This window comes from Podarcis cretensis, assembly GCF_951804945.1.
Source record: "Podarcis cretensis genome assembly, chromosome: 8".
Classification (NCBI taxonomy): Eukaryota; Metazoa; Chordata; class Lepidosauria; order Squamata; family Lacertidae; genus Podarcis; species Podarcis cretensis.
In genome coordinates this window covers 13,339,934-13,352,958 of record NC_137177.1, presented here as the reverse complement: position 1 = coordinate 13,352,958, position 13,025 = coordinate 13,339,934, and the positions used below count along the sequence as shown (strand labels likewise).

General features: G+C 39.4%; 1 long non-coding RNA gene across 3 annotated transcripts; it reads right to left on the bottom strand.

The window, feature by feature from the left end:
* Window positions 1–250: 250 nt before the first annotated feature.
* Window positions 251–6,956, bottom strand: LOC307221778. 3 transcript variants are annotated; one of them, XR_013841504.1, is made up of 4 exons: window positions 6,830–6,956; window positions 4,924–5,067; window positions 1,101–1,232; window positions 251–658 (listed from the first exon to the last, which is right to left on the bottom strand). It is a non-coding gene; the product is annotated as an uncharacterized lncRNA (long non-coding RNA). The 3 variants fall into 3 exon arrangements; XR_013841505.1 differs by lacking the exon at window positions 4,924–5,067 and adding an exon at window positions 6,055–6,143 and having other exon boundaries at window positions 6,830–6,921; XR_013841506.1 differs by lacking the exons at window positions 4,924–5,067; window positions 6,830–6,956 and adding an exon at window positions 3,884–3,973.
* Window positions 6,957–13,025: the final 6,069 nt, after the last annotated feature.

Below are 13,025 nucleotides of genomic sequence, written 5' to 3'. Positions count from 1 at the left end.
TATTATTATTATTATTATTATTATTATTATTATTATTATTATTAGTGTGTTTGAACTTCTTGTGGTATCTTTAAAATATTGTAAGCCACTCAGAAATTTCTATGAATGTGGATTGGTATTTACCAGTACCTTTCTTAAAGCAATGCAGTAACTAATAATTACCTATTTGCTCCTTCTAAAAGCAATTCCCTTTGCCACCAATTTTGCCAAATACTCTTAATTTGATGAATAAAGACACAGCACACAATTTATTTTAAGGAGAATTTAATACCTATAGCATATTATCATGAAAAAGAGTCCCAAAGCTAGACATTACTACTTCAGATTCTCCATCGCCTAAACACATTTACCCACCACTATAAGCCAAATAGAGGACTCAGGAGTCCTTTGAATGGCAGTCACTCAATATTCCCACCACCAGGAAAGCAACCTCCACTTCCACAGCTGCAAGAAACAGTGGGGTCGAAAAGAAAGAAGATGTAGTTCCCCTCTAACTACCCCTCAATGTTGAGCTGCTCTCTGGAACGCACACTTTCACAGCATCTTGCTTCAGTTATAGTGCCTGAAAAGGCATCAATATGCATTGACATTTTGGCCATTTCACAAAAAGATGGAGTTGCACAGGCTCTGACAACCTCATTGGGAACTTCACTGTCATCTAGTAAAGAAAAAGAGAAATGGTCATATGAGTGTCTGGATAATAAAGGATGTGTGTGTAGAAGAGAGAGAACAGAAGCATTTTAATTTTTCCGAACTACATTGCATAAGTATAGAAAGCATCACAGAATTACATAATGAGGTGAATATGAAACAGATGTTGATTTTTTTCTTATGCAACAGGGGCCCAATCTGTATCAATATTGTTTTGCAGATCAGGATTCCATGGCTGCTTCTTTTAAAAGGCTAGTAAAAACACTCCTTTAAAAGATAGTTTTACATGCAATTTTAGCTCCGTTATGTTTACAGGAAGAAGAAAACTTGTCTCCACCAATACAAACATAGTCTATTTTTTTGTCAGGAGATCAAAAACAGACAGAAACAGCTAGACCCCCCCCACCCTGTCTCTTCTCTCCCACTCATTGGATGGCAATGCTACTTACCATGAACAAGAACAAACTCAAGGCACCGAGTCTCATCTCCATAACACCTGATGGGCTCTGGACCCTCAGAAACTATTGGGCCAGAAGGACCAAGGATTGGACATGTCAGACCATTTAACTCATATTTTCGATCTGCAAAAAGCACCACTAAAGTCAACATATGGTTCCAGCTGAGAATGATTCCTAGGCCTCAGTGCTCTAGTCCAGCAAAAGTGTTGCAGCATCTCTACTGCATTCTGTTTCCAGAATTAGTGATGTTGGTGATATAGATCTAGCCATCATCCCCAATAAGAGAGAGAGGTGCTAGCAGGTAGGTTATCAAAAGGGAGCACTTTTAGTTGCTGTTATGCAAAGAAATGCCAGAGAGACTCCACCCACTCTGTTACTAAATTTGTATTGTGTTTCATAGATGGACCTGAGATGAATAGGCAAGTAGGAGTATTTTTAAGGGGGCCAGCTATGGACTTCATTCTTGGCTTGTCACTTAGACTAATTTGCAACTGCTATTTTTTTGTGTGCATTGCTTATTATGTACCATGTTCCATCATGGATTATGTATTCTTACTGTGAAAGAATAATTTATGCATATAATATTGTTAACATATGTTATTTACTTCGTTGTTAGGTTGCATACTGTTTAGTGATTAAGGCTAATATAAAGTTCTGAATCAACAAATGACGGAATGAAGCAAGCCTAGGTGTTTGTTTCTATATGAATGTTGAATATCTTTCACAGATGAAAAGCCAATTTTTCTTTCACAGGATTTCCAAGACTTCCTTGAGAAACAAGAGATAGAGCATAAGATTGCTGTCTCTGAAGCTTCATGGAACAAGTGTGTGTGTGTAAAGGTGAACACAGAGTTGCAGAAAGGCATGGAAGCACAATTGCTTAGTTCACATTTGCCACAAGCGTTCTGGGCTGAGTCTTTAAGCTCTTTTTGTTACATGTGGTTAAGAAAGGTTTCAAAAGGTATGGAAAGTTCTCCATTTGAGAAGCTGTTCCAGAGGAAACCTTCGGTAAAACACTTTAAGGTTTTTGGATCTCATGTGAATGTGGACACACCACAAGAGGTCAAGAATGCCAAAGGCATTTTTGTGGGTTATGAAAAGGGTTTCTACAGAGTAATTTTGTCCGAATCTGGTCAGGTGATTCTCACAAAGTTTCTAGAGAGCATTGCAAGACAGGAGAGAGAGGTTCTCCATACATTTCCCACTGATGTCAATACAGATGAGTATTCTGATACTGAGAGTGACACAGAGAGCTCGGAGAGTTCTGCTGACACAGTCACTGAGAGGGGTTCATACACAAAGTCTAGTCCTTCACAGGTTAAGGCTGAACTAGAATTGACGGAACCACTGTTTACTGTTGGGCGTGGTTCTCCCAAAAGTCCCGAGGATGAACCAGTCAGCAGAGAGGATCTGCACCTCATTCACAAGTCTGAGAGAGTCACAAAGGGCATACCACCCAAAAGGTACTCTCAAGAGTTTGCTAACTCAGCTGTTGCATGCGTTACTATAGTTAACAACTCAAGCCAGGTTCAAGGTATGTCTAAGTCAGAGACAAAGACACACTGGGGAGTTGCAAAATGTAACACTACATTCCCTAGCCAAGGCAATGCAGAAGCTCTCATTCCTTGGAAAACAGACAACCAGAGGGTTACACTGGTGGAACCAGTGGCAGGTAGTTCCAAAGGTGGAACTGAAACAACAGGGGATTATTACATGTATAACAACTGTTTGTTTTCTTCTCTGGATCAAGCTTTGTTCGCTGCTTGCTTCGAATCATATGGGGGAGGATGTTGGGATATGAGTGCTCTGCAGCTGCGAATAAGCAGCTCGATGTTTACATCACACAATGGGACTAAGCATGGGACAGAATGTCCCAGGCACTTCTCAGGGTTATGTTCTGAGTGTAACATGAGACCTTCCTGTTGTTTGTGTCCGTGAAGTCTGAGTCAGTTGCTCGGAGACTTCTGAGTGAGAAGACATGCTTTTGTACAGTGTACAGTCGGGAATAAAGTAGAAATGAAATAGACTACTTTCTGACTGTCTTCTTTCTCCTGCTGCTATGCAAGGGGGAAGGGGGTGTGCACCTTTTCATCAGGGAGGTGTCACCTATCAAGATCTCCCTGGTCTTATGTCAGCCAGGGTAGGTCACCAGCAAAAGCCCCCGACACACCTGGGAAGAGGAGTCAGCCTTTCCCGAGGGGGCCAGTTTCCAACAATAATATCTTAATACTAAAACAGTGGTGTGTGGGTGGGTGTATACTGTATATATGAGAAAATGAGAAACTAAACTTAACTAAAATTCACTTTCGAACAAAACAACACTATAGTGCAATAAAGCAATAAAATGTCAAAAAACAAAAACATATCAGCACATCTTGAAGTATATTTCAATTCAAGGATGCCTCCCGTTTTCAGTGATCCTCTTGCCAAGGCATCTCCCAACTCACAAAATAATATGCACCACATTCAAATTCTGCTGCTCATCTTCACAAATATGAAGTATCTGCTTCCCATTCCGTATTACTCATCCCATTCTACTCCACAATTGCAAACAACACATCATCTACCCACTCACTCCACAATCTCTCACTCAGTCACCAAACAATGATTGCCAGTCACTCCTTCCACTCAACAGAATGTACTGCAGAAACCAAGGAGATAAAGAAACTGTTCACTTACTGAGCCATCTAAAATAGCAATACAAATAGCCACAGATGTTCCTGGCAGCAATCTGGCTCCCTCCCATGTTGCTGTTTCCCACTCCAGACTCTCACCTGAGGATAGGTGGAGCTATGCAGATCTGGTCCCTGGTATTTTTTCCTCACATCAAGGAATATCCTCAAACAATTCAACCCGTGTAAGATGCAAATAAAAAAAACTTGTCTGAAGGCACTCTCATCACAGTCCCAACTCTCATTCACTCTGCAGTGTGCCTTTTATCGTTCTCTCTGACATTCCAAAACAACACGGTAGGCTAATAATATGATTGCAATACCTTTATATCACTACTGAATTATGTCTTAATTTACAATCAGATAGCATACAATATATACACGGTGACACCATCTATGTTAAGAAAATGTCCCAAAGTAAGGGATTTTTTGGCTAGTATAACAAAACAAAGCATCACTCAAGCCTGAGGCAACATGCCTTCCAAGGTAAGTGTTTTGCAGGGAATTAGCTGAAGAATGTTGGTGCTCCAAAAACAGCAGCAGGATAGCCCTTTCAGGATAACTGACTCTTTCAAAAGTTCTTGCTCAGTGGATAATAATACTAAAATACCATATAAAATAGCAATACAAATTGCCAGCTATCAGTCACACAGATGTTCCTGGCAGCAATCCAGTATAGGGGGAGCTAAGCAGATCTTGTCCTTGGTACTTCCTCCTCTCACCAAGGAATACCCCCAAAGAATTCAACCCATGTAAGATGCAAATAAAGAGAGGGCACTCTCATCACAGTCCCAACTCTCATTCACTCTGCAGTGTGCCTTTTGTAGTTCTCTAGCTGGAAGGCCTCCAGCAGCAACAGCTGCTTTTACTTACTACTTCTGCAGTTCTGCTCAAGCAAGATGACTTCTAGGTCCAACAAGGCTTTCCGGAAGCAAAGACATGCACTCTCATATGTCTCCCCACATCCCTCTATTTATGTATTTGAGACACAGATGGTGATGCTGATTCTAAGCATTTCCCATAAAAACTAGGGAAACGAATCTTGGACTGGAACAGTATTGTTTGTCTAAGGGCAACAAGGAAGAAAGCGGAAACCTCCATGCTATTCATGCTCTGAGGTATATGCAGATATATGCACTTACCTGTAATGCTAAACTCGTTGCAAAAATGCGTTTGACAGCACTTTGTGAAACTCCTCATGTATTGACCTTGTTCTGTAGTGAAGCTGTAATTTGAGGGGCAATTTTTAACACATCCCATTACTCTTCTGGTGTTTTCAGAGCCATCTGTGAGAGAAAATAGGAAGCAAAGGCTAGATCAGCAATAATTCCATTCCTCTTTGTGCTCAAATTTATATAATGCTTCTAGGTGATTTAAGAGAACAGCCTGGCAAGCACTAAATTTAGCAAGCTTATCTTTAAAGTAGTTTCTTCAAGAATCACTTTATAATCATGGCATAAATTCTTCTGCAAAACTATGTGACTATACCAGAATAGTTACTTTAAAAAAATGTGCTTTAATGGGACAAGATTCCAATGTCCATGGACTTGTTCTTCTGCACACACAAAATGGCACCCATATCCAGCTAGCTGATCCAGTGGCCTGACTCAAGAAGCTGCTTTTTACTATGTACTACATTTCTGAGAGACAGGAGAATAAGACGGTTTTCCCACTCTCTTGATCTCACTTCTTTCTGGCTATGTCACAATAAGAACCATTTTTGTATGCAGCCTTCTATGGGGAAATGGAGTTATGATTCTGTTTAATTTTCCAATAGGAAAAAGATTTCTGTGGCTTCAGTTGCTGTTGGCAGCAGCTCCTTGGAGACAGGTTCTGAAAGGAGAGAGTTGGGAGATGGTTTTGAGTTTGGTAGTCCTGCATGATTTTAATATGCATGCTGGGCCATCTCAGTGGCTGCTCCTGGATTCCTGAAGTCCCTCCCTAGAGAAGAGAGATTTAGCCCATCCTTGCTGTGCTTTTGCCAGCAGCTGAAGACATTCTTGTCCGGACAGGATTTGGGGGAATGACTGTTTTAATGAAAGGGCTGAGACCATGCTGTTTTTACTGTAATTATTGGTACATATTAAACAGATTTTTATACAGTTTTTATTCTACTGATATTTTATTCAGGGAAAAAGTTGAGTTCCTTGACATTGTGTGAGATCAGTATTCTGTGGTCACCCCTAAATACCTCAGAGATCAAATGAAAACCCACAAACTCAGGTTTAATCAGACAGAAAGGCTTCATACTCACTGAAATTGGTATTAGTCACATGTTCAAAGCAACTGCCTCCTGTGATATTACATCCTTGAAGTGGAGAATGAATTGATCTCACTCTAGCACAAAATAGTTTTCCCACTGCTGAGAGTAAAGAAAAAGAAATGTTCAATGACACATACATGAGTTCTTCCATGTTGGGGAAATGGAATCTCTATTTTCAGTTGGATAAAATTTTATTGGTCTCAGGATCTATGTGCATTGGAAGCTGTATGCACACCGACACACAGCTTCCCTCTATCTCTGAAAAATGAACTCATGGCAGGCATAGACTTGCCTAGGCAGTAAGTGCCTGTTGTCAGTTCTATCTATATGGTAAGTGCATGACGCATACAATGGAGCCATTGGTCAGACAACTTTTTCTCCCATTGCAATGCAGGCTCAATAGCCGCACACTTACGAAAAGCTTCATCATAGGCTTGCCACGTCCCCACCCCGGTCAACTCTATAAATCAAAACTAATATTTCCAAAGAACAGGGCTGACTGGCTACTGGTGGATGCTAATGGATGAAGGGAGGATATCTCAGTTATCTCTGCAGACCACGTGATTAGTCACATTCATCCCCCAACCTCCATACCTGATTAAAGTCTGCCCACCAAGGCAGCCAACAAGATTCCAGATCACCCTATATAAGGGGGGATCCTGAGGAAGTCTCAGCCACCACTGGAGGGGACAAAGGCAATTGGGCCAAACTCCAACCCTGACAACCCCATTGGCAATTGGCGGTGCCCCCTGCCCAATCCCTTAGCAGGGAAGAAAATGCCTCACCTGTAGCAGTATCAGCAGCCATGACCGACTCCTGTGTGACTTCCACAGCTGGCCCTTCCTCTGAAGCAAAACCGATACCTGCCTGCAAGGCATCCAGACATGCTAAAATTAAATCAACAACACCCTGGTTAGGCTTTTCTATTCCTGCTGCGGCCAGCTGTGGGGCACTTCCCACTGCTGTTGCCAACGTGGAAGCTGCAGCTGTGACAGATGTTGATTTCTGCCTTTCCAAGGCCTCAAGGCACATCAATATAGCCCTCCAGTCTGGCTCTTCCTCCTCCTCAGAGGGGGTTGGCAGGGTTGGCTGTGCCTGCTTCTTCTGGGGTGCAGGAGCTTTTGGTTGGCCTTATGGCCTCCTCTACCCTTGCTTTTACCTGGAGCCATGCTCAGAAACTGCACCCTTCTTCTAACAAGAATCCTCAAGTTGGAGAAGAATTTGCAAATATAAAAGATTGCCCTCTGCCTCAGTCACTACAAAACAGAAGCACACTTGCAAAATGAACCCTCAGGAGCCAACCACTAAACGATACTTAACATGAGCTTTCTGGCTGAGTGGGGAGTTTTGAATCTGATCTCTCTCTACTCCTCTTCAGGAGGTCCTGAAGAAACCCCTTTCAACCAACTCTATACCACTCCTCAAGCCCAGGCTTCAAAACAACAGGGGTAATATTTCAACCCCCAGCCCCTGCTAACTACCTAAATCCCCCAGTCTGTACTAAAATGATTTTTTTGCCAGTATTTAGAAGTCCTGACCCAGCTCCTAGAATCTAAGAGTTGCTGACCTAGCTCATCACATATTGCCAGAAACTTTAGAACTCCTAAGATCTATCACCAAAGGATTCCTGGATGCCAACTTTGCTATTAAAATATGATATCCATAAAGGCATCCTTTAAAGCAGATGTGAAACTGTGTTCTCACTATAGGCTGCAGGCACATTCTGATCACCCTCAAAAATATAAAACTGTTTAATTTGTGCTAATGATAATTTGTACTTTTATTTAGCTAAGTTTTTTATAATGTTATGATGGACCACACATCTTAGATTCCAATGGAATTTGCCTTTTTCACAACTGCTGTATGCTGAGCAGGTATCTTTATGTATTTCTATCCACTATGACCTCAAGACCTTGTTCCTGGTCTAAGATTGACAATTCAGATTCCATGAGCATATATATGAACAGTTTAACATAACACAATTAAAATTTAAGAGAGAGGGAGGTCAAATAAATAAATAAATAAATAAATAAATAAATAAGTGACTAACCAACTTTCTTCATCAAAGCAGCTGGAACCACTTCTTCCTTTGCTCAAACATCACATTCCTTCTGGGGGTTCCAGCATTTTTTTAAATCCTCATTTTCAATTATAATCTTTTTTAAAAAACCCAGCAATCCTTAAATAGCCCTTATGATTAAAATACAGCAAATTAATATTCATTTCCTGTAGAAAGGGGCCCCAAAAGCACCAGTGATCAACATTTTGATTTCAAAAAGCAACAGAGAGGTGATTAGTGGTGAGTTTGACCCTTTCTCTGCCACAATGCCAACTTCCTTTTGAAGTGAAGAAAAAATTAATAATATTAATAATAATGAAAACATACAGAAGTTTCACCTGTTCTTGCTTTTGTTTTTTTGTTTTTAAATAATTTTTATTAATTTTCCAATTTTAAAACAAAACAACAACAACATAAGAACATCAACAAATACAAACAAACACACAAATATACTTAACCTCATTTTCATAAACCTCCTTTCTCGGACTTCCCCATACCTCACCCTTTTTGCATCCTTATTTTAAAGTTTTTCAGCAACCCTTTTTACCAATTAAATTTAAATTTATTATCTTTCTCAATTTCCCCTTAAATCATCAAACAGTTTCAGCTGTAATTCTGCATCTTCCTTCCCCTTGACATTTTAGCACTCCTCAAATTCGTAACAGTTCTTAAGATATACTTTAAACTTCTTCCAATCTTCCTCCACCGTCTCTTTCTCTTGGTCACGGATTCTGCCAGTCATTTCTGCCAGTCCCATAAAGTCAATCACTTTCGTCTGCCATTCTTCCAGTGTGGGTAATTCTTGTGTCTTCCAATACTTTGCTAAAAGAATCCTTGCTGCTGTAGTAGCGTACATAAAAAAAGTTTTATCCTTCCTTGACACCAATTGGCCGACCATGCCCAAGAGAAATGCTTCCGGTTTCTTATGAAAAGTACATTTAAGTACCTTCTTAATTTCATTATAAATCATTTCCCAAAAGGCTTTAATCTTTGGGCATGTCCACCAAAGGTGAAAGAAGGTACCTTCAGTCTCATTACATTTCCAACATTTATTATTGGGCAGATGATAAATCTTCGCAAGCTTGACTGGGGTCATGTACCACCTGTAAATCATTTTCATAATATTTTCTCTTAGGGCATTACATGCCGTAAATTTAATACCGGTGGTCCATAACTGTTCCCAGTCAGCAAACATAATGTCATGACCTATGTCCTGTGCCCATTTAATCATAGCTGACTTAACTGTCTCATCTATTGTATTCCACCTCAGCAGCAAATTATACATTCTTGATAAATTCTTAGTATTGGGTTCTAACAATTCTGTTTCTAATTTCGATTTCTCCACCTGGAAGCCAATTTTCCTGTCTTGTTTAAAGGTCTCCATTATTTGATAATAATGGAGCCAGTCTCGTACCTTGGACTTTATTTTCTCAAAACTCTGTAATTTAAATTTGCCACTTTCTTGTTCTAAAATTTCAAAATATTTTGGCCATTTGGATTCCATATTTAGTTTCTTCACCTCCTTAGCCTCCATTGGTGATAACCACCTGGGAGTTTTATTTTCCAGCAAGTCCTTATATCGAATCCACACATTGTATAATGCTTTCCTAACAATATGGTTTTTGAAACCCTTGTGAACTTTGACCTTTTCATACCATATATATGCATGCCAACCAAACCTATTGTCGAATCCTTCCAAGTCCAGAATGACTGCATTCTCAAGAAGTAGCCAATCTTTCAACCAGCAGAAAGCTGCCGATTCATAGTACAGTCTTAAGTCCGGCAGGGCAAACCCCCCTCTTTCTTTTGCATCAGTAAGTATCTTAAATTTTATTCTGGGCTTTTTGCCCTGCCAGACAAATTTAGATATATCTTTCTGCCACTTCTTGAAACAATCTAGTTTATCCACAATTTGTAATGTCTGAAACAAAAATAACATTCTAGGCAATACATTCATTTTAATCACTGCGATTCGGCCTAACAAAGAAAGCTTCAAGTTCGACCATATTTCTAGATCTTTCTTTACCTCTGTCCAACATTTGTCATAATTATCTTTAAATAAGTTCACATTCTTGGATGTCATGTTAATCCCCAAATATTTTACTTTCTTTGCCACCATTAACCCAGTTTCATTTTGAAAACTCTCTCTTTCAACATTTGTTAGATTTTTTCCCAAAACTTTAGTTTTTTGTTTGTTCAGCTTAAATCCTGCCACCTGACCAAAGACTTGAATTAACTCTAAGACTCTTTTTGTACTAGTGTCTGGCTCTTGTAAAGTCAATACTAAATCATCTGCAAATGCCTTCAATTTATAATGTTTGGCTCCGACCTGAACTCCTTTTACCAGCTGGTCCCCCCTGATCATATTCAACAAAACCTCCAGGACTGATATAAAAAGTAATGGGGATATTGGGCACCCCTGCCGTGTCCCTTTTTCTATAGAAAGTTCATCAGTAACCACATTATTTACAATTAACTTTGCCTTTTGTTCAGAATATATTTGCACCTATACCATTTTCAAACCTTTGGCCTACCCCCATCCCGTGGAGATTCTTCTTCATAAAGTTCCAAGAAATATTATCAAAGGCTTTCTCCGCGTCCACAAAAATTAAAACTGCCTTTGTGTTAATATTTACAGTCAGCAGTTCCATAATGTCAATTATGTTCCTTACATTGTCTGATAAATATCTTCCTGGGAGAAAGCCTGCCTGATCCTTGTGAATCTCCTCCACCAACACCTTCTTCAGTCTTTTTGCTAAAATGTCGGCAAATATTTTGTAATCCACATTAAGTAACGATATAGGGCGATAGTTCTTGATCTGATTTTTTTCAGTTTCAGTCTTTGGTATAAGTGTAATAAAAGCTTCTTTCCACGATTCAGGTGCCTTTTTCCCCTCTAATATTTCATTACAAACCTCCTTAAGCGGCTGTATTAACCATTCCTTCAATGCTTTATAGTATCTGGAGGTTAGTCCGTCTGGTCCTGGAGATTTCCCTAGTTGCATACTTTGAATGGCACCCTCTATTTCTTGATCTGTTATTTTCTCATTTAGAACCAACATACTTTGTTGCGAAATTTTTTGTAATCCATGTTTCTTAAGAAAGTCTTCTATATCTCCTTCGTTTTCCGGCCCTTGAGCATATAATCTCCTGAAATAGCTCTGAAAACAGTTGCTGATCTCATTTGGTTTAAAAATGTTCTTTCCATCCACCTCCAAGCTTGTGACTGTATTCAATTTTTGTCTCTTCTTCAATTGCCATGCTAAAAGTTTCCCACATTTGTTCCGCTGATTCAAATGTCCTCTGTCTCATTTGCTTAATTTTCCATTCTATCTCCTGGTTCATCAGTTCCATATACTGCATCTGGTAAAACTTGATTTCTCTCAAAATCTCATGAGACTTTGGTTTAGACCTCAATTTCTTTTCTCCTTTTATTTTTTCCAAAATCTTATCTTTCTTCTCATTTTGTTTCTTCCTCTTTAAAGAATTCTGTTGTATTAAGAAACCTCGCATCACGGCCTTGCTTGCATCCCAAATCACTCTTTTCTCAACATCTGTCCTCAGATTTATCTCAAAGTAGTCCTTCAAAGTTTTTTGGGCCTTTTTGTAAATCTCGACATCTCTAAACAGGGTGTCATTCATTCTCCATCTGAAGGAACCAGCTGTTGTTAATTTCATTTCCATCTTTACTGCGTTATGGTCGGAGCATGTCTTTGGGCAGATTTCCACTTTTTTATCTTTGGAGCCATTCCACTAGTAGTCCAAATTTGATCTATTCTTGTCCATGTCATCTGAGCCTCAGAAAAGAATGTTCCCTCTCTCTCAAGAGGGTTTCTTATTCTCCAAATGTCGATCAGGTCCATATTTTCGGTCATTTCAAAGAAAGTCTTAGGTAGTCTCCCATCTTTAGAAACCACCTGTCTTTGTGCTTTGTCCATATTTGTAGAAACCACGCCATTCATATCTCCTAATAAGATCACCTTATAATCCAGATAATCCATCAATGTCTCATGCAATTTCTTATAAAATTCTGCCTTCCCTTCATTTGGTGCATAAATGCCAACTATCAAAAATTTTTCTCCTTGGATTTGTATCTCAATTGCCAAAATTCTTCCATGCTCATCTTTAAAAATCAATTTTGGGGCCAATTTCTCCTTTGCATAGATCACCACTCCTCTTTTCTTAACTTTATCTGATGAAATAAATTCCTGTCCTAATCTTTTATTTATAAGCAATCTTCTATGTGCCCTTGTCACATGGGTTTCTTGTAAACAAATTAGGTCCAATTGTTCTCTTTTCAAAATGTGGAAAACCTCACGTCTTTTTCTGGGAAGGTTCAGTCCATTACAATTCCAGGTTAAAAATTGCAGAGACATAATTAATTAATTACCTCCAGTTGCTCCCTGCAACTGTTCTTCTTCCGTTGGTGACTTAAGTCCAAATGTCAGGTTTCCAAGATCTGTTTCAGAAGTCGATTCCAACACTCCTTTCACCAGGTCCTCCTCGTTTCTATCAAGGAATTGTTATTTATCTTGCATTGTTTTTATTTTAACTTTCTTTCCTTTGAAGTTAAAAGACAGGCCTTGTGGAAATTCCCACCTAAAAGGTATGTTATTCTTCTTCAGCAGGTCAACCAGATTCTTATAGAAGGTTCTTACCTCCAGAATGTATTTTGGGATGTCCTTGTAGATTTGCACCGAAGCGTTTCCGATCTGAAGAGTTCTCTGGTAATGCAAGTTTAATATTTTATCTCTTTCCTCTTTGGATCTCAAAGTTATCAGACAATCCCTTGGAATCTTCCTGCCTTGCCTTCTACCCAATCTGAAGGCAGTTGTTATCTTAAATTCATCTTCCTCTGACTTTACCTGCCAAAATTCTGAAAATTCTTTGGTGAGAAAGTCCACAAGGTTGTCCCCCTCACT